This window comes from Mobula hypostoma, chromosome 7, assembly GCF_963921235.1.
Source record: "Mobula hypostoma chromosome 7, sMobHyp1.1, whole genome shotgun sequence".
NCBI classification, from domain to species: Eukaryota; Metazoa; Chordata; class Chondrichthyes; order Myliobatiformes; family Myliobatidae; genus Mobula; species Mobula hypostoma.
The window spans coordinates 21804989-21817390 of record NC_086103.1 but is presented as its reverse complement, the minus strand read 5'-3'; the positions used below and the strand labels follow the sequence as shown (position 1 = coordinate 21817390).

Below are 12402 nucleotides of genomic sequence, written 5' to 3'. Positions count from 1 at the left end.
TCCAAGTCTCTCTGCAGACTCTCCATTTCCTCAGCATTACCAGCCCCTCCACCTATCTTTGTATCATCAGCAAACTTAGCCACAAAGCCATCTATTCCATAATCCAAGTCGTTGATGTACAATATAAAAAGAAGCGGCCCCCAACACGGACCCCTGTGGAACACCACTGGTAACCGGCAGCCAACCAGAATAGGATCCCTTTATTCCCACTCTCTGTTTCCTGCCAATCAGCCAACGCTCTATCCACGTATGTAACTTTCCCGTAATTCCATGGGCTCTTATCTTGTTAAGTAGCCTCATGTGTGGCACCTTGTCAAAGGCCTTCTGAAAATCCAAATATACAACATTCACTGCATCTCCCTTGTCTAGCCTACTGGTAATTTCCTCAAAAATTTGTAATAGGTTTGTCAGGCAGGATTTTCCTTTAAGGAATCCATGCTGAGTTCTGCCTATCTTGTCATATGCCTCCAGGTACTCTGTAACCTCATCCTTGAAAATCGACTCCAACAACTTCCCAACCACCAATGTCAAACTAACAGGTCTATAATTTCCTTTTTGCTTCCTTGCCCCCTTCTTAAATAGCGGAGTGACATTTGTAATCTTCCGGTCCTCCGGAACCATGCCAGAATCTATCGACTTTTGAAAGATCATTGCTAATGCCTCCGCAATCTCCACAGCTGCTTCCTTCAGAACACGCAGGTGCATTCCATCTGGTCCAGGAGATTTATCTACCTTTAGACTATTCAGCTTCCTGAGTACTTTCTCTGTCATAATTGTGACTGCGCACACTTCTTTTTCCTGCCACCCTTGAGTGTCCGGTATACTGCTGATGTCTTCCTCAGTGAAGACTGATGCAAAATACTCATTCAGTTCCTCTGCCATCTCCTTATCTCCCATTACAATTTCTCCAGCATCATTTTCTGTCGGTCCTATATCTACTCTCACCTGTCTTTTACTCTTTATATACTTGAAAAAGCTTTTAGTATCCTCTTTGATATTATTTGCTAGCTTCCTTTCATAGTTAATCTTTTTCCTCTTAATGACCTTCTTGGTTTCCTTTTGTAAGGTTTTAAAAACTTCCCAATCCTCTGCCTTCCCACAAATTTTTCCTTCCTTGTATGCTCTCTCCTTTGCTTTAACTTTGGCTTTGACTTCTCTTGCCAACCACGTTTGCATTCTTTTTCCACTCGAAAATTTCTTCTTTTTTGGAATATACCTGTCTTGCACCTTCCTCACTTCTCGCATAAACTCCAGCCACTGCTGCTCTGCTGTCTTTCCCGCCAGTCTCCCTTTCCAGTCAGCTTTGGCCAGTTCCTCTCTCATGCCACTGTAATTTCCTTTACTCCACTGAAATACCGATACATCAGATTTCGGCTTCTCTTTTTCAAATTTCACAGTAAACTCAATCATGTTATGATCACTGCCTCCTAAGGGTTCCTTCACCTCAATCTCTCTAATCACCTCCGGTTCATTACACAATACCCAATCCAGTACAGCCGATCCCCTAGTGGGCTCAACAACATGCTGTTCTAAAAAGCCATCTCGCAGACATTCTACAAATTCTCTCTCTTGAGATCCAGTGCCGACCTGATTTTCCTAATCCACTCGCATGTTAAAATCCCCCACAATTATCATAACACTGCCCTTCTGACAAGCCTTTTCTATTTCCTGTTGTAATTTGTAGTCCACATCCCTGCAGCTGTTTGGAGGCCTATAAATAACTGCCATCAGGGTCCTTTTACCCCTGCTATTTCTTAGCTCAACCCATAAAGATTCTGCACCTTCTGATCCTATATCACCTCTTTCTAATGATTTAATATCATTTCTTACCAATAAAGCCACGCCTTTCCCTCTGCCTACCTTCCTATCCTTCCGATACACCGTGTATCCTTGGACGTTCAGCTCCCAGAGACATGCATCCTTTAGCTAGGTCTTAGTGATGGCCACAATATCATACCTGCCAATCTGTAGCTGTACGACAAGATCATCCACCTTATTCCTTATGCTGCGGGCATTTAAGTATAACACCTTAAGACCAGTATTTGATACTTTTCACTTTGATTTCACTGCAACTTTATTGCACTGCAACTCATTCCAATGGATATAAATTTGCCCATCACCTGCCTGTCTTTCTTGATATCTTTACTGCTCACTATCTTAGATTTATTTCTGATTTCCCCTTCCTCCGCTCTGTCATTCCAGTTCCCATCCCCCTGTCAAATTAGTTTAAACCTTCCCTAACAGCTCTATTAAACTTTTCCGCCAGGATATTGGTCCCCTTCGGGTTCATGTGTAACCTGTCCTTTTTGAACCAGTATACATGACAGTCATTAGCATATATATCTCATTCTTGGAAACTACAACTGAGACCAAGAAAGCCTTTAAAAAATCTCATCACAAAGGAAGTCAAATTGATCCACCCAGGTGATTTCAATGCCAGCATCAGAAAAGACACGATCATCTCCAAGGACATGATTGAAAGGAAGGGAGTAACTAATAATGTAAGAATTAGGAATAGAATTAGATTCTCTGGCTCATCAAACCTCTTCCTCTGTCCATCAAAGTCATTGTTGATCTTCCACCTCAGTGCCATATTTCTGCACTGTCCCCATGTTCTGTTAACATTCAGATATCAATCAATCAATGTTCTGAATTAACTCAATGGCTGAACCGTCACAGACCTCCAGAGTAATGAATTGCAATGATTCACCACCATCTGAGTGAAGAAATTTCTTCTCATCGCACCATGAGAAGAGATTATCATAAGACTGTCACTTCTTGTTCCAGACTACTCTGTCATGTAAAGCATGCTCTCCCTACAGCAGCCCTATTGAGCTCTGTAAGCATACAACATAGAACATAGACCAGAGAACAGAGAACATAGAATACTACAGCGCAGGACAGGTCCTTCAGCCCACGATGTTGTGCAGAAATTTAAACCCGTTTTAGATCAATCTAACCCTTCCTTCATACGTAGCCCTCTGTTTTCCTATTATCCATGTGCCTGTCTAAGAGTTTCTTAATCGAATGTTGTACGTTTCAATGGATCACCTTGCATTCATGAAGATTAAAGAGAATGTATGCATAGTCTACTCGTGCTCACCTCATAGAACAAAACTGTTTTCCAAGGAACTTGTCTGGGAACCTTTGTTGCACTTTTCTACAACCTATGTTCATTTTTAGGTAAATAGACCAGACTAACAAAATACTCCAGATGTCATCTCAGCAAGGCCTTAGATAATTGCAATATGACAACTTTCCTCTTGTACTCAAATCCTCTCATAACAATGCATTAGCCTTCCTAGTCCCTTGATGTACTTAACAAGTGACAAGTATACTCTAGCACCTTGGAACACTACTATTTCCCAATCTATCACCAAAGTTCAAAGTACATTTATTATCAAAGTACGTACACTATATATCAAGCTTGAGATTCGTCTTCTTACAGGCAGCCACAAAACAAAGAAAGTCAATAGAACCACTAAAAAAAAGGAGACAGTCAAACATCCAATGTACAGAAAAAAAAACAAATTGTGCAAAGAATAAAAGTAAGCAGATAACATTTAGAACTGAAGTTCACAAAAGGGAATCCATAGCTCAAAGCCAGTCATCACTGCAGCTGATGCACGAGCCCATTTAATAGATATTCTAATTCATAGTTTTGTGTATGAAAGTGGATGATCTCACATCTACATTGTATTCCATCCGCCATATTCTTATTGATGCTCTGAGCTTGTCTCCATCCACAAAACCCCATAATGTCCCAACTCCTAATCCCATTGCCCTGTGTGATAAAGACCACTATGCTAAATACCTTCTTCACCAACACCTTTAAGTGTGATGCTGCTATCAGGCAACTATGCACTTGTACACCTAGGTTCCTCTATTATACTAGTGCCCTATCATTCATAGTATAAGTTCTACTCTGGTCTGACTTTCTACTTACACTTATCTCTATTGCCCCTTCTCGGCCCACTTCTCTAATCAATCAATGCACCTTGCAATCTACAATAACCTTTGTCACTATTAACAACACCTCCCTATTTCATGTCATCTGTAAACTTCAAGATTCAAGATTGTTTAATGTCATTTCCAGTACACAAATGTAAAGGAGAACAAAAAAAAAACACAATTAGATAAAGAACACAATAATAAAAAAACACAATAATATAAGTACAAAATATACACAGATTGCTTGTATGTACATAAGGTGATGCCAAGTCCAAGTGTGTCTGTACGTAAATCGTCTCTGATAGGAAATGATAAAGTAGTGGTAGTGAGGTGGGTCAGGGAGTGGAGCTGCTGAACACCTTACCGTCTGGTGGTCTTGGTGTGGATGCTATGTAGTCTCCTCCCTGAAGGGAGTGACAAAAACAGCCCATGAGCAGGGTAGGAAGGATTCCTCATGACATTGCTGGCACCTTTATGTATATATCACTAAATAATTACCCAGAGGAATCAGCACACTGGACCACTGTTACACCACCATCAAGAATTCCTGCCATGCTATTCCACGCCCTCACTTCAGACAATCTGATCACCTGGCTGTACTTCTACTCCCTGAGTATAGACAGAGACTGAAGACTCCAGCACTAGCAGTGAGGACCAAGAAGAAAGGAAGCACAGGACTGTCTACAGGTCTGCTTTGAATCAGTGGTCTGGACTGATTCAGGGATTCATCTTCAAATCTGGATGAGTATGCTGCTGTTGTTACTGACGTCATTAAAATCTGTGAAAATGGGTGTGTGCCTCCGAAAACTTGCTCTACATTATCAAACCAAAAGTCATGGATGAACCCGGAGGTTTGTCATCTGCTGAGGGCTGGATCTGTGGCATTTAAGTCTAGTGACCCAGGTCTGTACACGAAAACCAGGTATGATTTGTGGAGAGATATTTCAAGAGCAAAGAGACAGTTCTGAGTGAGGTTGGAGGTGACATCTAATGCACGATAACTCTGGCAGGGTTTGCAAGACATTACTTCCTACAAAGTGAAACCCAACGGCAAGAATGGCAGCGATGCTTCACTACCAGGTGAGCTCAACGCCTTCTCTGCCCGCTTTGAAAGGGAGAATATAACTACAGCTGTGAAGATCCCTGCTGCACCCGATGACCCTGTGATCTCCATCTCAGAGGCCGATGTTAGGCTGTCTTTCAGGAGGGTGAACCCTCACTAGGTGGCAGGCCCCGATGGAGTGCCTGGTAAGGCTCTGAAAACTTGTGCCAACCAACTCGTGGAAGTATTCAAGGACATTTTCAACCTCCCATTGCTATGGTTGGAAGTTGCCACCTGTTTCAAAAAGGCAACAATTATATCAGTGCCTAAGGAGAGCAGTGTGGTCTGCCTTAATGACTATCACCCAGTAGCACTCACATCCACGGTGACGAGATGCTTTGAGAGGTTGGTCATGGCTAGAATGAACACTTGTCTCAGCAAGGACCTGGACCCACTGCAATTTGCTTATCACCACAATAGATCTACAACAGATGTAATCTCAATGGTTCTTCACATGGGCTTAAATCACTTGGACAATACAAACACCCAGGTCAGTATGCAGTTCGTTGAATATAGCTCAGTGTTTATCACCATCACTCCCACAGTCCTGATTGATAAGCTACAGAACTTGGGCCTCTGTACCTCCCTCTGCAATTGGATCCTCAACTTCTTAACCGGATGACCATAATCTGTGCACATCTGTACATATCTCCTCCTCACCGATGATCAACATAGGAGCATCTCAGGGGTGTGTTCTCAGCCCACTGTTCTATTTTCTCTATACCCATGACTGTGTGGCTAAGTGTAGCTCAAATGCCATCTATAAACTTGCTGATGATACAACCATTGTTTCATAATCTCAGATGGAGATGAGAGGGCATACAGGAGTGAGATATACCAGCTAGTTGAGTGGTATCACAGCAACAGCCTTACACTCAATGTCAATAAGACCAAAGAGCTGATTGTGGACTCCTGGAAGGGTAAGAAGAGGGAACACAAACTAATCCTCATAGAGGGATCAGAAGTTGAGAGAGTGGGCAACTTCAAGCTCCTGGTTGTCAAGATCTCTGAGGATCTAACCTGGTTGCAACACGTCGATGCAGCTATATAGAAGGCTATATTTCATTAGGAGTTTGAAGAGCTTTGGTTTGTCACCTAAGACACTCAAAAACTTCTATGGAAGTATCGTAGAGAGCATTCTGGTAGGCTGCATCACCGTCTGGTATGGGGGAGGGGGCGGTGTACAGGCTACCACACAGGATTGAAAGAAGTTACAGAAAGTTGCAAAATTAGTCAGCTGCATCTTGGGTACTAGCCTCCATAGTATCCAAGACATTTTCAAAGAGCAGTGGCTCAGAAAGCTAGCACATATCATTAAGGACCCCCATCACCCAGGGCATGCTCTTCTCACTGTTACCATCAGGTAAGAGGTACAGAAGCCTGAAGGCACACATTCAGCAATTCAGGAACAGCTTCTTCCCCTCTGCCATACGATTCCTAAATGGACATTGAACCCATGAACACTGACTCACTTTTTAAAAATACATATTACTTCTGTTTTGCATTATTTTAAATGCATTTAATATGCATATGTAAACTTGCTGCATTTCACCACACATGCCAATGATAATAAACCTGATTCTGATTTTGATATATCCTTGCTGGCAGGTAGCCTGTGATATCTTGGGCAGTTTTGGCTACCCATTGTAGAGCCTTCCTGTCCACTACGTACAGTTTCCGTACCAAGCTGTGATGCAGCATGTTAGGATGCTCTCTACTGAACATCTGTAAAAGGTCAGGAGTATCGATGTGAAAAATCTCTTCAATCTCCTCAGAAAGTAGAGGTGTTGGTGATCTTTCTTGATTGTGTAGGGTGTGTTCTAGGACCTTGAGAGGTTGTGCGAGATGTGCACTCCCAGGCGTTTGAAACTGCTAGCAGTTTCCACTGCTATGCCGCTGATATAAAGAGGGGTGTGAGTGTTGTGAGCTCTTCTGAAATAGATAAGCGTCTGTTTTGCCTTGTTGACATGGAAGAAGAGGTTATTTGCTTGGCACCAGGTCTTGAGCTCTTCCACCTCCTCTCTGTAGGTTGTTTCATCATTGCTGGTGATGAGCCCCACCATTGTGGTGTTGTCAGCAAACTTAACCATGTGATTAATCGGCTGTTTGGTCATGCAATCATGTGTGAGCCGACTGTACAGCAATGGGTTCAGCACACACCTGTGTTGAGGATGATGGGGATGGGGGAGTGGTTGTTCATCTTGACTGTCTGGGGTCTGTTAGTTGGGAAGGTCAACACCCAGTTGTACAGTGGTGTATTGAGACTGAGGAGCAGGAGTTTGTTCACAAAGGTCTGTGGGACAATAGCATTGAATGCGGCACTGAAATCCAAGAGCAGCATTCTGACATGTGTCCTTGTTTTCTAGGTGTGTTCAGGCCAGGTGTTTTACAGAGTGATTCTGTGTGTAAGCGTATTGGTGACTGCCTCTTGTCTCGAACCACAAAGCCTCTTCGTATCCTCCTCAGCCCTGCTGACAATCCTACCCGATTGTGCACCATCAGGGGAGGCACAGTAGCGTAGTGGTTAGCACAATGCTTTTCAGTACCAGCGACCTGGGTTCAATTCCAGCCACTGTCTGTAAGAAGTTTGCATGTTCTCCCTGTGACTGTGTGGGTTTCCCCTGGGTGCTCTAGTTTCCTCCCACAGTCCAAAGACAGCTGGTAGGTTAATTGGTCATTGCAAATTGTCCCTTGATTAGGCCAGGAATAAAATCGGAGGGTTGCTGGGCAGCGTGGCTCAAAGGGCCAGAAGAGCCTATTGCACACTGTATGTCAACAAAAACGACAAGTAAGTCTGAAAAAACTTAGAAGTATGAAAATTGGTATCTTCAGCAAAATTGATATAAATTGTGAATATCTGGGACCCAAGCACCAATGCCTGTGTGATTTTCCCCATCTCAACATACCACCAAGCAATCTGTTAGTTCCCACTCTCCGTCTTCTGAGTGATAACCAGTTCTTAATCCTTACCACTATATTACTCACAATTCCACGTACACTAACTTTTTGACTGACCTACTCTGTAGAACAAGCCTTGGGGACAGACAGTGTGGCTGGTCCACAGTTACTATAAGAACTAAGAACTATATTTTAAGCATCATCAGACAAAATAGCTGAGACCTAAGAAAAACATCTATTCTGGCTTGGGAAATCTCCTATGAGGTTGTTTGAAATAATTACATTTCAACTACCAGAATCCATTTATGAATACATAACATTTATTTCAAGAAATAAGAATATATTTAGAAACCAAACAAGAACACAGATATGGTAAAAAGCTAACTTCACTGGGTTTAAAATAGCTTTGATACACTGAAGATAAAGATCTTGATTTCTGTTGTATTTGGAAAAAATTACGCTATAGGAAATGATGAAATTGTCCCTCAAATCAACTCATTCTCTAAAGGGACTTTTGAGATCTGAGAATAGATGTGGTTTACTTATGTTCATCACAACCGAAAAAAGACACTGGTTTCGTATACAGCACACTTAATTATTTAATTAGGTTTCACTTTAGCTACAAATTCAGACTGTTTGGAAGTTCTGTGATGTATAACTTTGATGGAGTATTCATTCAGTGTAAGTTGGTCCAAGGATGGAGCATTACATCGCCTGCATAAAGTCACAATCAGCAGTAGGTGAGCCCTGTTGAAGGTGGTACCTGCAGAGAATGTGGCAGGAGAGCTCCTTTAAAGTCTGTGGAGAGAGTGTTAATTTGAACGTAAGTGCCCACTGCCAGTGGTAAATTAATTTGTATCAGGCAAACATGTAATTCTTGGTGATCATAACCAAAGCTCATGCACGAAAATGATATTTTAAGAACATGCCACAATGAAGTAGAAATAGTGCTAGTGAAACGACACAGACAGGAAGAAGAGTGCTTTCAGTGAAGGAAGGAAATAGGTCAAATTAGTCTGATGAACTATGCAAAGGCCACTTGGTCCATTATGTCTTTGCCAGCCCTTTGAAACAACAGTCTAATTAGTCTACTTTCCTCATACCCTACAATTTTTTTTAATTCACTCACCTTCTGGAACTTACTATTGAATTTGGTTAGAGTCATAAAGTTGTAGAGCACTTCTTCAGTCCTGAAGAAGGTTCTTGGCTCAAAACGTTGACTGTCTGCTGTTTTCCATAGATGCTGCCTGACCTTCTGAGTTCCTCCAGCACTGGATGTCCAGCATCTGCAGACTTTCTCATGTTTGTGAGCACGAGTGCTGCCTCTTTGGCCCACCGCCCTTTCCCTGCATTGGATCAATAAGATCCACTAGTTAAGCAACACACATAGAAGTTGCTTGAAATTCCAGCATCTGCAGATTTCCTCGTGCTTGCGTGTCCACTAGTTAAGTTCAGTTTATTGCCAAATGTACAAGTTCATCCCCATGTATGAAATGCTGGTGGAACACAGCAGGCCAGGCAGCATCTCTAGGAAGAAGTACAGTTGACGTTTCGGGTCAAGACCCTTCGTCAGGACTAACGGAAAGAAGAGATAGTAAGAGATTTGAAAGTGGGAGGGGGAGGGGGAGACCTGAAATGATAGGAGAAGACAGGAGGGGGAGGGATGAAGCCAAGAGCTAGGAAGTTGATTGGCAAAAGGGATATGAGGCTGGAGAAGGGAGAGGATCATGAGACGGACGGCCTTGGAAGAAAGAAAGGGGGAGGGGAGCAGCAGAGGAAAATGGAGAGCAGGCAAGGAGTTATTGTGAGAGGGACAGAGAGAGAGAGGGAGAGAGAAAATAAATAAATGAATAAGTAATAAATTAGGGATGGGGTTAGAAGGGGAGGAGGGCCATTAACGGAGGTTAGAGAAATCGATGTTCATGCTATCAGGTTGGAGGCTACCCAGACGGAATATAAGATGTTGTTCCTCTAGCCTGAGTGTGGAACAACACCTTATATTCCGTCAAGCCACACTTAGGTTGGAGGAACAACACTTTATGTTCCATCAAGCCACATTCAGGTTGGAGGAACAACACCTTATATTCCGTCTGGGTAGCCTCCAACCTGATAGCATGAACATCGATTTCTCTAACTTCGGTTAATGCCCCTCCTCCCCTTCTTACTCCATCCCTATTTATTTTTCTTTCTTTCTCTCTCTCTCTCTCTCTCTCTCTTTCCCTCTCACAATAACTCCTTGCCTGATCTCCATCTTCCTCTGGTGCTCCCCTCCCCCTTTCTTTCTTCAAAGGCCGTCCGTCCCATGATCGTCCCCCTTCCCCAGCTTTGTATCCCTTTTGCCCATCAACTTCCAGCTGTTAGCTTCATCCCTCCCCCTCCTGTCTTCTCCTATCATTTCCGATCTCGCCCTCCCCCTCCCACTTTCAAATCTCTTACTATCTCTTTTTTCCATTAGTCCTGACAAAGGGTCCCAACCTGAAACGCCGACTGTACTTCTTCCTATAGATGCTGCCTGGCCTGCTGCGTTCACCAGCATTTTGTGTGTGTTGCTTGAATTTCCAGCATCTGCAGATTTCCTCATGTTTGCGTCCTCATGTATGCACATCTGCAGTGAAAAACTTACTTGCACACACTATTACAGGCACAACGCTTCAGGGACATAACATTCACAGGAAAAACATAACTTACATATAACTTGCATGTAATTTATGCAAGAAAGAATACAGAACAAAAAATAACAAAGCCCTTTGCAGGGCAAAGTGGTCAAAGTGGTCATTCTTCTGTTGAGGTGGTGATTAGGATTGTGCAGGTTAGTTCAAGATCTAAATGGTTGAAGCAATGTAGCTGGTCTTGAACCTCCTGATGTGGGTCTTCAGGCCTGCAAGATGATGGCATGACCCATACATTGGGGATCTGTGATGATAAATGCTGCCTTCTTGAAGCAATGCCTCAGGTAGGTACTTTTGATGGCATGGAGGGATGTGCCTGTGATGCACTGGAATGAGTCCACTGCTCTTCGCCACTTCTTACACTCATTCCATGAAGCAGCCAGCCAGAATACTTTCAGCAGTAGATCTGTGGAAATCTGCTGGCATTTGGAGACATCCCAAACCTCTTTACCCTTCTAAGAAGGGGGGCCGCTTACACATCTTCCTCATGATTGCTCCTATGTACTGGGCCATGATTTTCATAACATGTCTTTCTCTCTACTGCCCATTATGCCACTGGCATTCAGGGCACCAATGAAGGTCCCCCATCTCTGGTGGTGTTCATGGCTTCCTTCATCATGTCAGTAGCTCGGTTTTCGCTGCTCTTGAGTCATACAAGTCCTGACCGGAGACTCAGAAATACTGTCACACTCCAGTAGGATTCTTCATGGTTATTCCCGTAGCAATTTTGTTTTACCAGTTAGGGTTGTTAGCCCTAAGCTGAAACCCCGAACCTGGAGGACCAGTGGGCTACTCTTAATCTGACCTCTACCCTTTGACCTGTTTGGCATGGGTGACCCTACCAAGAGCCAAAGCATAAAGCCCTGATTTCAACCAGCATAGCTCTCCAGGTCATTGAGGCACACAAGCCTCCAAACCACGACAAGAATGTTGTCCTGTTGGAGGCATATCTATCTTTCTGATCATATTTTATTTGCCTTTCTTTCCCAGCTGATTCTTTCGCCAATCCTCTTAAAATTTGACTCACCTGGATATGGATCCATCTGCCAATGGAAACTATTTTTATTTATTCTGTCAAGTCAATCTGTAAGTAGCCTTTTGCTTTTTCCCGGTACGAGGCTACAGAACAGCAGCTAATACTGTTTATGAGTCACACTCTCTGGCTTCAGTCTCAACCTGTGAATGAAAAACAGGGGAGGGCGATTAGTGTTTATCAGTAAGCAATGCATTGAAATAAATGTATGGAGGCAGTGTTAACTGAGGGGAAAGAAACAGGAAATCATATGTGAAATGGAATAATGGGTGGCAAGTGGACAGAGAGAGAATTCCTGGAGCAAAATATAAGGATATGACGGTTTAATGACATTTTTTTCATTCTGTATTACATGCTCATTAAGGAAAGGGCAGCTGAAAGTGAAACGTAGCCTGGCTAAGACACAACCACAGAAATGATGGTTTCGGATGAAAATTGAGATATAAGTGTTCAATGCTAACACTCGTTCCCAGAGATCACCATATCTATCCAAGGGACAAGGAGACTGGATTGACCGAGAAAGGGAAGTGTTGAGAACTTAAAGGCAAATTGCTGTATTTAATAAGCAATTAAATGGATACCTATTACACTCACTCAGAGAGCTAATCCATGTCAGCTTCTGTCCATCTTTGGAAGACTTACCCCAGTTTTGTGAAATTCCCTAAAGCAGTGAAGCAGCAAAATACCTTTTTTCCTATTGGGATACTATTAATAACTTGCTTTTTAAAGAGTCAGTGTCACTGCGGGAT

At 42.9% G+C, this 12402-nt stretch overlaps 1 long non-coding RNA gene across 1 annotated transcript in view; it reads right to left on the bottom strand.

The window, feature by feature from the left end:
• Positions 1-11653: 11653 nt before the first annotated feature.
• Positions 11654-12402, bottom strand: part of LOC134348867 (uncharacterized) — a 33635-nt gene continuing 32886 nt past the window's right edge. The window contains exon 3 of the long non-coding RNA XR_010018503.1: positions 11654-11796. This is a non-coding gene — a long non-coding RNA (uncharacterized LOC134348867). The remainder of the gene's footprint in view (positions 11797-12402) is intronic.